The 12,114-nt window shown below is 42.2% G+C and overlaps 1 protein-coding gene across 13 annotated transcripts in view; it reads right to left on the bottom strand.

The window, feature by feature from the left end:
* The window catches only part of SIPA1L1 (signal induced proliferation associated 1 like 1), a 438,278-nt gene that overhangs the window by 170,190 nt on the left and 255,974 nt on the right, over positions 1 to 12,114 (bottom strand). For all 13 annotated transcript variants that reach the window (XM_080665396.1, XM_080665401.1, XM_080665402.1 and 10 more), the window contains one exon: positions 10,384 to 10,446. The gene's annotated coding sequence lies outside the window, so the exon portion shown is untranslated. The remainder of the gene's footprint in view (positions 1 to 10,383; positions 10,447 to 12,114) is intronic.

The following is a 12,114-nucleotide window of genomic DNA, read 5'->3' on the forward strand; positions in this document are numbered from 1 at the left end:
AGAGAAGGCCGAAGAGAAATGCTCAAGTGCCCATTCTGCCAGACGTGACAGATTAGTGTCTTCCTAGCCAAGGATGGCAGCCCCGTGTCCCAGGTGAGCGGATGATCTCTAAGGCGGCGTGGATTTGAGCTGTGGTTTTCAGACCACCTCTGGGGGACTCCAAGAATCTCAAAGACTGACACAGTTTTAGGGTAACATTTTATTTCAACCAGTTTTTGGAGGACTGATGTACCACAAATATCGAATGTAAGTATGGTTGGTTATCACCTCTCTGGGAACTAGACAACAGTGTACCCTCTTGTTTTGAAATAAAGAAAAACGACTTCTCACACTTCGCACTCTTCTAGAGAAAAAGAGATCCTGGTGTATAACGATAGGAAAGAAGGTTCGCTTTTTTTAAACTATTCAATTTATTTCATAGACGCTTCACAGAATTAATAAAGGAGGCATTCATCTGGGAGAAAATCACAGCAGCTATTTTAAGGAAAAAAACCAGGATTAGGGTTAGGGTTAACAAGTCAGCAAGTCAGTCCAACTTTCTATTAACTGAGCATCTACTATTGAAAACAAAACAAAACAAACAAACAAACAAAAACAACAGAAAACACCAAAAACTGAAAAGTTAGCTGTTGCTCAAAAGCTGTCCTCAGACCTTGGTCAGAAAATGGTAACTATCTGATCTGACTCAAGTCAACAACAACAAAACAGGTAAAGGAGTAATGAAGGAATGAGCAATTTTTCTTTGGTGTTTTACTTTTTAGATCACAAATTTTCTAAAACAAACAAAAAACCTGTCTTCATCTGAGTAGCAAATTTCACAGAATCAAACCACTGAGAGAGAGAGTATAGTAACTTGCTAAGAGTCCAAGTAGCAAATAAACAAATAGAGAGGGTTCCTTATCTCTGGCTGAGAATAGGTCCCTATAATAAATCTGAGTGCCGTGCAAGAAAACCAACTAATACACAACCCAACATTGGGGATAAAATGACAGCAGTTAAGAACTATTGAACATGATGATGCAAAATCTAAATGTCCTATTAGTAAAAGAAACAAACAAAACAAAACAAAAGCCACAGGAAAAATAGCATTATTATTAGTGACAAAAATTTGTAAACAAATTAAAATTTGCTATCTTTAACCATTTAAATCTCAATTTGATGCTTACAACTAAAAACATATCATGACACCAATAACTCAACATTTGAGTGTTGAACTCAATACAATACACACATAAAATAATCTAATACTTGGAAATATTGCCTAATATCATTCAAATTGGCCTCTCGGTGGAAGAGACTGCAGTCGCAAAAGTGAAATCCGGAGAGCTGCTTAGAACCCAAGAATCTTCAGACAGTGCTGTGCTCTCCCTAACATTAACAGCTGCTGAAACACATTCTTTTCTAAATCCTCACTTTCTTCCAGGGGTGGAGTTTCCCAAAGAATTCCAGGCACCAAAACGGAATGAATCCACAAAATGCAGACTTCCCTCAACTCAACTTGGACACTGTACTTGGAGGAGAGGACATAAGACAAAGCTCTCATCCTTTGCTCTGTTTACACCACAATGGCCTCAGGACAAGGAGCTGTGGGGTCATTCCTGGCCAGCTGGTGGCAGGGAGAAAGCCTCTCGTAAGAACACACTCAGAAGCAGCCCCAGTAGGCCTAGGGGCTGTGGCACATCATGTTATTTTGAGCCTCAGGGAAGGAAGCCCACAAACAAATGCTCAGAAACTATCCAAACACCACAAAGGGCAAATGCCTTCAGGTCCAGGGTGAAGTCTGTTGTTTGAGACTTTGTGGTGCTATGATCTGAAAACCAGACCATCACCCAAGTTATTGTAATGGAAGCATGGAGTGGATAATCAGAGATGATGCGTTAGGGCAGGATTCCGTAAGCTGTTTTGCAGGGTTGCACTGTTCAGTTACGTGGAGCTGTTCCAGCACTGGGGACCGAGCAGAGAGAAGACGCACATGAGAAAGAATGTGGCTGAGGACAGATACACCACGTTCAAAAAATACATCCAAGAGGGCTGTCCTACAATTACCCCTTGGGAAGTACCACGTGCAGCTTTGGTCACTTGACTTTCCTGTATTTCTCAGGGGAACGGAAGACATTTCTCTTAAAAGTATATTACTCTTCTACTCTTTCTATGTAGCAGCTTATTTTGCATGACTTTTTCACTTGAAAAACTCACGCCGTCATAGAGAAACACACTCTTCACACAAAAATCTCTCCTTAGAAATCATCGGAAAAACTCTAAGTCATGTATTCACAAAGATATATGCGCCCCTATGTTCATTATTCACAGTGGCCAAGACATGGAAACAACCGAAGTGTCCTGCGACCACAGATAAAGAAGGTGTGGTACATATACACAACAGAACACTACTCAGCCATAAGAAAGGAAGAAATAGTGCCATTTACAACAACATGGATGAACCTTGAGAACATTATGCGAAGTGAAATAAGTCAGTCAGAAAAAGCTAAGAACCATATGATTTTACTCATATGTGGGATATAAAACTCAGACACAAACAGCAGTGTGGTGATTGCCAGAGGGAAGGGGGTGGGGGAGTGAAAGGGATCCTAATATATGGTGATGGGAGAAGATTCAACTTTGGGTGGTGGGAACATGGTGTAATATACAGATCTTGTAACATAGAAACCCATATCTGAAACCTGTATGATCATGTCGATCAATGTCACCCCAATAAATTTAATTTTAAAAAATGATTAACTAACAAATGGGAAAAAAAATCATCAGAAACAAAGCTAATGGAAATGGAATAGGCCAGAGGCCAGCTTCTCTTTAAAGAGGCTCTCTCCTTATCCTATGATGAGATGTCACAACCTATAGAAAGAAATACTTGTAATTTAGAAGATATTAACTTTAACGCACACCATGTAAATAGGTGAGAGTTTCTGGGGCCCATCACCTTCAGTCAGTCCTTTATGGATAGTTGGTGTGAGGTGGTTCTGAATGAAATGCTCTGTGTTCTGTGAGAACACATTATCAGCCAATGTTAATAATAATAGCTACTCTGGATGGTAAAATTGCAGGTCGTTTTTATTTTCATCTTTATACTTATCTGCTTTTCTACATTTTCACAAGTATGTATCATTTTTATAGACGTTACTTGAGGCCCGATGCACGAAATTCGTGCAAGAGTAGGCCTTCCTTCCCTCCCCCACCGGCTGCCGGCACTGGCTTCCCTCTGGCACCCGGGACCCGGGCTTCCCTCGCAGCCCCGGCTTCGTCAGGAAGGACATCTGGTCTAATTAGCATATTATGACTTTATTATTATAGATTTTGCTGGAAGAAAGTGTTAACTGAGATTTTCTTGATGCTTCAAGCAAATACAACTGAATGGATGTTACTCCAAACGCTGAGTGAAATACAATTAAAGGATCAAATTACAGCAACAATGATTGCTGGACCTGGGCCTGAATCTTTAAAACCAACAAGCCCTATACTCTTGCAGAGTGAATGGATATATACTGGCGTTTCCATCTTTAAAACAAGGCCACTATGTAATTATACAATGGAGATACCAAATTTTAGAGATGGGGCCAACTATTCAGACAGCAATAGAAACAGCAATCTTCACACACTGTTTTATCAGAGCACTTCAGATTACGGAGGGAGCACCTAACCCTACAGACCAGACTAATGGCATTTTATTGCTTTGACAAGAATTTTAAAAATAAACAAGTAAGGGTGGGAAGCTCTCATCAGAGATTAGCATTCATTCAGAAACTGAGATTTCATTCCCAGAGTTAGAAGACATCTGATACTGAGGGGATGCCATGCAATCAAAGGTGAAACTCTTAGATACGTTTCACCTTGTTAGAACTTCAGAATTCCTGACTGAGGTCTCACAATCACTGCACCCATTAGCAACAGACACAGGCCGCCATGGGAGAAATAACTCACACAGTAATCCAGAAGCCCTAAAGTGATGTGAAACTCCCACTGAAGGTAAAACCTTTCACACTCCTCTGTTTAGGTGTTGGCTAATGACCCAATTATTTATACAATATGCAAGCTAAGGATAATAAGGTTGGGCGATTTGTATTTGGTACTAAAGCATGGTCTCTGGGCTCCTAACTGCAAAGAGAGACAGAGTGAAAAGGATAACTGGAAACTAAACAAGTCCTTAGACAAACAGGACCACAGTTCTTAGTGAGCAGCAGCTTTTATAATCACAGCCTAAATCACTAATATGAAGGTCCTGGTGCTTTATATCAAGGAAAAAGAGCTTAACTAACCACGTAACAAAGGAATTTTACCAAGGGTATTCACTGATACGAAATACTTCACCGATTACTTTCTTAGAAACTCACTCTAAAATCTTTCAACTGAACTCAGCAGATCTGCTAACAATGTTATAATCTGAACACCTGATTCTTAACAGCTCCAAAGTGAACATGATAATGTGTAACACACAGCACTGCCAGGGATGAAGACAACCTAATTCACAGGCTCACGCACATCTACCCACAGACGCAAAACAGTAGTTACACTTGCAAAACACAAAATTACCCAGCCAGCTATGGCTTCCTTCTTCCCATCAAAAGATGCATTCCTCTGCCATGCCCACTCACACATACTCCAATATGAAGAGAAACAGTTACCGACGGATTAAAAAGTCAACTCACATTACAAGCTGAAAAGCTGGTGTGTTTCTTACAAATTGGATAAATCTCTTGTTGTTTTTCTCTCTCTCTCTCTTTAGAGCAAACACAGTAAGATAATAAGTACTGGGCAGGACCCTTAATGCACCATCAGAGAAAACCAAAAGAAAAAAAAAACAAATTAAAGATTCACTTTCTATCTAAGAATAGTCTTCATTTTATCTTCATTCCTAAGTGACTTATAAATGTCCTCCACTTTATAATAAATATGATTATTTTAAAGTTTTGTTATAAAATAAATGGAAACAAAGTCAAATTACTATTTAGTGAAGACAAAAACTGACTTCCACCCACTTCACTGCCAGCTGCCTAATAGGTCTCGATACATCTGTTGACCCATCATTTCGAGAAAGGGAAGAAAAGCATATCAAAATTCCATCCTAACCGTGAGAGATAATGATGAATAGGACAAGTTAGAGTAAGCAAAACAGATACAATATAAACTTCTAGAATTTCCTCCTACCTCCAATGTGCTGTGGGGGTTAAGCTGAGGCTCCAGGGGGCAAACGGCCCCTGGGTTTCCCTTTCTGAGAGAATGGGGTGGGGGTGGGTGAACTGGAGCTAGAAGACAGGCAACAGTTACCACCTTCTTCACAAAGGGAAGGATATAACACGTGGAGGAATGCGGTAACACAGACCCACAAATCGGAACTGCTTTACCAACGTCAGATATTCTGCTTTGCATTCTATCTAGGGACGGCATGTGCTTTCACAGATGTATCTTCACCCTCCAGGATACTTTAGAACTCAAAGAACAAGTCTCCCTTTCTAATTCCCTCAATGAGAATAGAGAGGAGAAAGCGTTTAATAGCATTCCAGATAATTTGTGCCAATTTAGATGATTCATGGATTGCTTTCCCAGACTAAATGGTCTATGGCCAGCACTTTCAAGTCAACAAGGGTTTGGAGAGCAGGACCTAATTACAGATCTGAGTCACTGTCTACACGTCCCCTCAGCCCAGTGGGCCATCCTCCACAAAGGCACCATTTCATTTTGAGGTATAAAAACAAGCCAAGTCTACGAATCCATTTATGCAGAAAATAAGTAAGAAGACGTCATTCCACAAGAAACAAAAAATTGATTTTCTTTTTTTTTTTTTACAGAGGGAGAGGGGGAGGGAGAAACAACAACTTGTTGTCCCACTTCTTTATGCATTCATTAGTTGCTTCTTGTATGTTCCCCACTGGAGAGCAAACCCGAAACCTTGGCACATAGGGACGGACAATAGTCTAATCAACTGAGCTACCCGGTCAGGGTCCTGAATTAAACTTTTTAAAAGAAAATTTTCAATAGGCTTTTTCCATGTAAAAGTACCCATAACACTAAAGTTTTTAAAACAAGAAAACGGATATAAGACATATTACAGGATATCTTGCATCTCTTGTGTCTGTATTTGGCCTGATGTACAAAATGACATACTATCTTGAAAACTGACCATATCCTAAGGGGAGAGACTTAGTAGCTCTTTTCATAGGGGCCTCGTTGATTAGGTGTTTCAACTGGATGGCTATAATATTCTAACAGTGGTAACATTTTAATTTAAGATCCTGGGTCCACATTGAAGGAAAAAAAAACCTAAAGATAGTTACATTTAAATAAAATTAAAAGAAGAACACATTCTTTTAACAACAACCAAAAAAAAAAAAAAAAACCAAGCATGCACAAGCACAAAAACCTAAATTTCAACAAAAGATGTTACTGTTTTCCTTCCTGTAATATAGATACAATATAGATGAATTAAGGGGTAAAACTCTTTTGCATTTACTTTTTGTTCACATGGTAAACATTTAAGAAAAGATAACCCTGAAAGTAAAAAGGAAAGAAGTCTTCTTTTGATTGTCATTGATCTTTCTCTGGAACTTTATCAGTAATTCTGTTCCCCAACCGAAAGAATTAATGATCTCTAAATGGAAAGGACTATTCAGTCTCTAGCTCCAACAACAACATTCCAAACAAGAACAAGGGGTAATAAGATTCCTCCAACAGAAGAGAGAGAGAGAGAGAGAGATCTGAATGCAGAAGTTAAATGACCTAAGATACATTTCAGACAAGAATGATAAAAATTATCTCCAAGGCTCACATTGGGGCCGAAACGGAAATAACAGCACAGCAAAGATTTCTGAGGTTCGCAAGGGCCTGAGAGACTGGGGAAAGCATAGTTTGCCACCCCATAACATGCTTTTTGGAATACTGATTATTTGAAGCTGGTTATTTTTTTAAGAAACAGAAGACTCAGAAGAAACCTTTAACCTGCCCCCTAACTGCCTAAAAAAATTTAGATAGAGGACCTAGGAAGGGAAATGTCATCACAGATAATTGCAGTTAACATCAGTAGGGTGTAATAGGGAGGAACCTAGCCAGGCCCTTTTGATCAAAGTCCTCTGTGTCCTGTTAAGGATGGTCCAGCAAACATTTACTTATCAAATATTTGCTTTTGTATCTCCATGTGAATTACCTTCCTGCCCTTTGAAGTCCTAAACCACAACCCCACTCCCCATCCCCCACCCCCCACCCCCCAAGGTGGCTTATAAGCCTTAACTGCCTGATCTGTCCTCAGGTCTCATATTCATATGGAACCGCTATAGGTGCACATATAATAAATTTGGTCATTTTCTCCTGTTAATTTGTCCATGTTAATTAATTAGTCCAGCTAGAAGAACTTAAAAGGGTTTTGGCAAGCCAGCCAGGAAACTTTACTGGCTGGACTCTGTTCGCCTTGGGAATTTGATCATTAGTCTAGCCAGAAGAGCTTAGAGGGGTAGAAGAAAAATGATTTTTTTCCTCCCTCACAGTATATGTTTCCAGGTGCCAAGCTGCACAGTCTATTCCCTGGAGTGGATGCCTCTTTTTTAACTGCTGCTAGCAGCACAGGGACAAGCTGACAAATTTAGAAAACACAGAAGTTCTATAAGTGTGACAACTAATTGTCAGAGTACAGAAAAATGCACAGATTTACCTAAGTATCCCAAAAGCAAGCACACTGACCACAGAATGAATAGAGCTATTTAAATAACAAAGGAATGAACACATTCTGAAAAGCTCATTGATGACACAGTTGATCTGAAAGTGTCCTGCAGGTACCAAACGTGCACAAGAATGCAGAACCAGGTACAGAAAGGGAACTCAGAAGGGGACCAAGCACCAGACTACTGCGTAAGTTAAAAGGCTGTCAGCATGTTGATTAAATTCATCAACCACTTAAAAGTTCAGATCACTAGGATGCCTAGTAATCAATCTTTAGAGATGCATCTGAGAACTAATTTACAGCCTCTTCCCCTGATCCTGGATTTACTCTGAACTGAGATTCTGCACAACAAATAGACATAGTATCTACATTGCCTGAAGTTAAAAAGCATGCAAAAAAACACAGTACATATGTGTGGTAAAAGGACAAACATATGCCCAAGGAGAATAAAGACCAAAACCAGGACAGTAGTTCCTCAGAGGCAGAGAAATGACGCTGCGGTTTGGAGGCTTACCCTGGGTTTTAACTGCTCCAAAGAATTGGTAAACAAATTGGGTTGATTAAAAGGCAAGACCTTCAGGAGCAGGGGTGGGGGTGGGGGGGGGGGAATATAAAAGTGATATCTTTTATCCTCCTGTCTTTGAATACAAAATCACTACCTGTTAACTGTTAAGTGTGAAGAGGGTGCCACTAACACACCAGCACACTCCACCAGTGTAACTTAACGGTACCATTTTGCCTCACTTTGCAATTACTGCCACATTCCCCAGAGAGAAACTAATGGGTTACTAAAAATAAATGGAAATTAAGTGAATCACTTGGGATGTTTGGCTCCCAACACAAACTGGCTTAAACAGAAAGGAAATGTATTGACTCGACAGCTTGGACTTCTGGTGGAGAGACAGGCTCCAGGACTAGCTTCTCTGTCCTCCACCCTGTATGGCTTCTTGCTCAGGCTGCAGACACACCAGACCTCACAATGGCACAAAACAACATCCAGAAGAAGAGAGAGGCAGGCTCTCCCTGCACTCTGTTTATCAGAAAAGTTCTGCCAGAAGTTCCTGGCAAGCCTACCTTCGAGTCTCATAGGCTAGAACGGGATTACCAGACCATTCCTGAAACCATCCTTCTGGCCAGGTAATGCCCAACACTAGTTGATGTTTTATCTACAATGAGTCAATCATGGACAGAGCAGAGATAGGGTTGCCTCTAATCCCTGGGCCTACCCTAGAGCAGTCAGTAGCTCAGCTCGTGATAGGGGGGATCAGTAGGATACAAGACATGGCTCCAGCCCCAATATGCATTCTGCTCATACTTACAGAATAACCTGAGTAAGACTGTCATGAAATCTATACTAATAAAAGAGTAATATACTAATTTAGACCGGGAGACCTTCTGGACATCCTTTCGGACAAAGCTGGGGGCTTGGCTGGCCTGCAAACTGCCCCCAAAAGGCCTTCAGCCCCTCGCCCAGGCCGGCCATGCCCCCCAGTGGGGACCCTCACCCCGATGGGGGTGCAGACAGCCTGCAAACGGCCCTCAGCCCATCGCCCAGGCCGGCCATGCCCCCCAGCAGGGACCCCCACCCTGAAGGGGGTGTGGCCAGCCTGAAAATGGCCCTCAGCCCCTTACCCAGGCTGGCCATGCCCCCCAGTGGGGACCCCTTCAGAGCAGACCAGCCGGCCCCCACCCATGCACCAGGCCTCTATCTATACCAGTGGTTCTCAACCTTCTAATGCCGCGACCCTTTAATACAGTTCCTCATGTTGTGGTGACCCCCAACCATAAAATTATTTTCGTTGCTACTTCATAACTAATTTTGCTACTGTTAATGAATCGTAATGTAAATATCTGTGTTTTCCGATGGTCTTAGGCTCTACAGCAGTGGTTCTCAACCTGTGGGTCGCGACCCACAGGTTAAGAACTGCTAGCAGGGTCACCTGAGACCATCTGAAAACACAGATATTTATATTACGATTCATAACAGCAGCAAAATTATAGTTATGAAGTAGCAACGAAAATAATTTTATGGTTGTGGGTCACCACAACATGAGGAACTGTATTAAAGGGTCACGGCATAAGCAAGGTTGAGAACCACTGATCTATACTAATAAAAGGGTAATATGCTAATTAGATCAGGAGACCTTCCGGACATCCTTCCAGACAAAGCCATGGTGGTGGGGCAGAGGCAGAGGTGGTTAGGGGTGATCAGGCCAGGAGGGGAGGTCAGTTGGGGGTGAACAGGCTGGCGGGGGGGGCAGTTGGGGGTGGGCAGGCTGGGGGGGGCAGTTGTGGGTGAGCAACCCAGCAGGGGGGAGGAGTTGGGGGCAAGCAGGCCGGCAGGGTGGGGACAGTTGGGGGTGATCAGGCTGGCAAAGGGGGACAGTTGGGGCCAAGAAGGCCGGCGGGGGGGGGGGGGGGGGCAGTTGGGGGCAAGCAGTCGGACATCCCCTGAGGGGTCCCAGATTGGAGAGGGTACAGACCAGGCTGAAGGATACCTCCCCCCCCCCCGTGCACGACTTTCATGCACTAGGTCACTAGTGTAGTTATAAATATGGCTAAAGACTCAAGAAGCAGATGAAGAAATGAACTGACCCCTTTGAGAAAAGTAGATTTTAAAAACGTGGCTTCTATATTTCCACTGTTCTAATGAGAAATTTGAAGACAAAGTCAACACATTTAAAGTAGGTACATCATAGGAAGAATGGTATAGTACTTACTATAGTCTTGTGCCATGGCTACAGAAATTTAGACAATTAGCATCCACAGAAATAATGTATAACCTGAAAAAAGAGAAATAAAAAGTTAAAATGGTATAAAAATAAAAAAAGTTAAGTACAAAAGAAATTTCACTAAAATAAAACAGTTGCATAAAAAACTTATCTTTTTTTTTCTGAAAGCAAACCAGGCTTTTTAAAGTATGCAGCCACTGTGCTTGCTTCGGCAGCACATATACTAAAATTGGAACAATACGGAGAAGATTAGCATGGCCCCTGCGCAAGGATGACATGCAAATTCATGAAGCATTCCATATTTTTGTGAAACGGAGGCATGCAATATGTCAGAAAAAGAATTCAGAATAAGGGTCATACACCTCATAAACCAGATGGATGAAAAAAAAACAAAACTTATGTAAAAATAAAGAAGAAATAAAGAATGATATAGCTGCAATAAAAAATATCATGGAAAGTTTTAACAGTAGACTAGGAGAAGCGGAGGACCGAATTAGTGAATTAGAAGACAGTGAAGCAAAACACACCCAAACCGAACAGCAATTGGAGAAAAAAAATTAAAAAACAGGAGGAGAGCCAAAGGGAACATTGAAACAACATGAAATGAAGCAACATACGAATAATAGGGGTGCCAGAATAACAGAAAGAGGAACAAGGATTAGAAAACCTATTTGAAGAAATAACGTCAGAAAACCTCCCTGATGTGGGGAAGGAAAAAAATCACACAAGCACAGAGAGTCCCAAACAAGATGAAACCAAAAAAGACCCACACCAGGACACTTCATAATTACTATGGCAAACATTCAGGACAAAGAGAGAATCTTAAAGGTTGCAAGAGAGAGACAGAAAGTTACGTACAAGTGATCTCCCATTAGATTATCAAATGGTTTCTCAACAGAAACACATCAGGCCAGAAAGGAATGGAAGGAAATTTACAAAGTGATGCAAAGCAAGGGACTGATCCAAGAATACTCTATCCAGCAAGGCTATCATTCAAAATTGAAGGGGAAATAAGGAGCTTCAGACATAAAAAGGCCATGGGAGTTTATCACTACCAAGCCAGCAATGCAAGAAATGCTAAAGAGACTGGTGTAAAAAGAAGAAATAGAAGGAGGGGAATAATGGCGGCGGAATAGACAGACGTGTTCCGAGCCTTGTCCCGGAGCAGAAAGAAAGAACAGCTGAGGGACGCACAAGGAGTGTTTGTTGGCTGGTTGGGAGACAGCTGAATTCCAGAAGGAGGTGGGGGACTGCTGAACGGGGTTCCCCTGACCTGGCAGCACCAACTGCGGCTGGGTCCCCTCCCGGAGCTGCGGGCTTGGACGCGGAGTCTGCGCCATCTTGATCCGGAAAGTGGAGCTTATCTGAAGCCTGAGAATCCACAACGGCGGCACCCCAGGAACAGCTGCGAGCCCCAGAACAACGCTCCCCAACTGGCGCAAGCACACGGGTTCAGAGGAGCTCTACACTCCACCACGGAAAGGTCAGATTTCGCCTGGGATAAGGTGAGGTCTCTGGTCCCGGCGGGAGAGAGGAACGCGCGTTTTGCGGGAGCTGGAGGACCAGGGAAGTCTGTGCCTAGAAAAATCCGTGGCTGTAGGGGCTGGTGTGATCTGTGATTGTGGAAAGGGGTCCTCAGAGCTGCTAAGAGAAGGGCACTCTAAAAAGCAACCCATTTTGATCTGAAGTGCAGGGACACCCTAAGAATTTCAGGCTGTC

This window comes from Plecotus auritus (genome assembly GCF_963455305.1).
Source record: "Plecotus auritus genome assembly, chromosome: 1".
In the NCBI taxonomy this organism is placed as follows: domain Eukaryota; kingdom Metazoa; phylum Chordata; class Mammalia; order Chiroptera; family Vespertilionidae; genus Plecotus; species Plecotus auritus.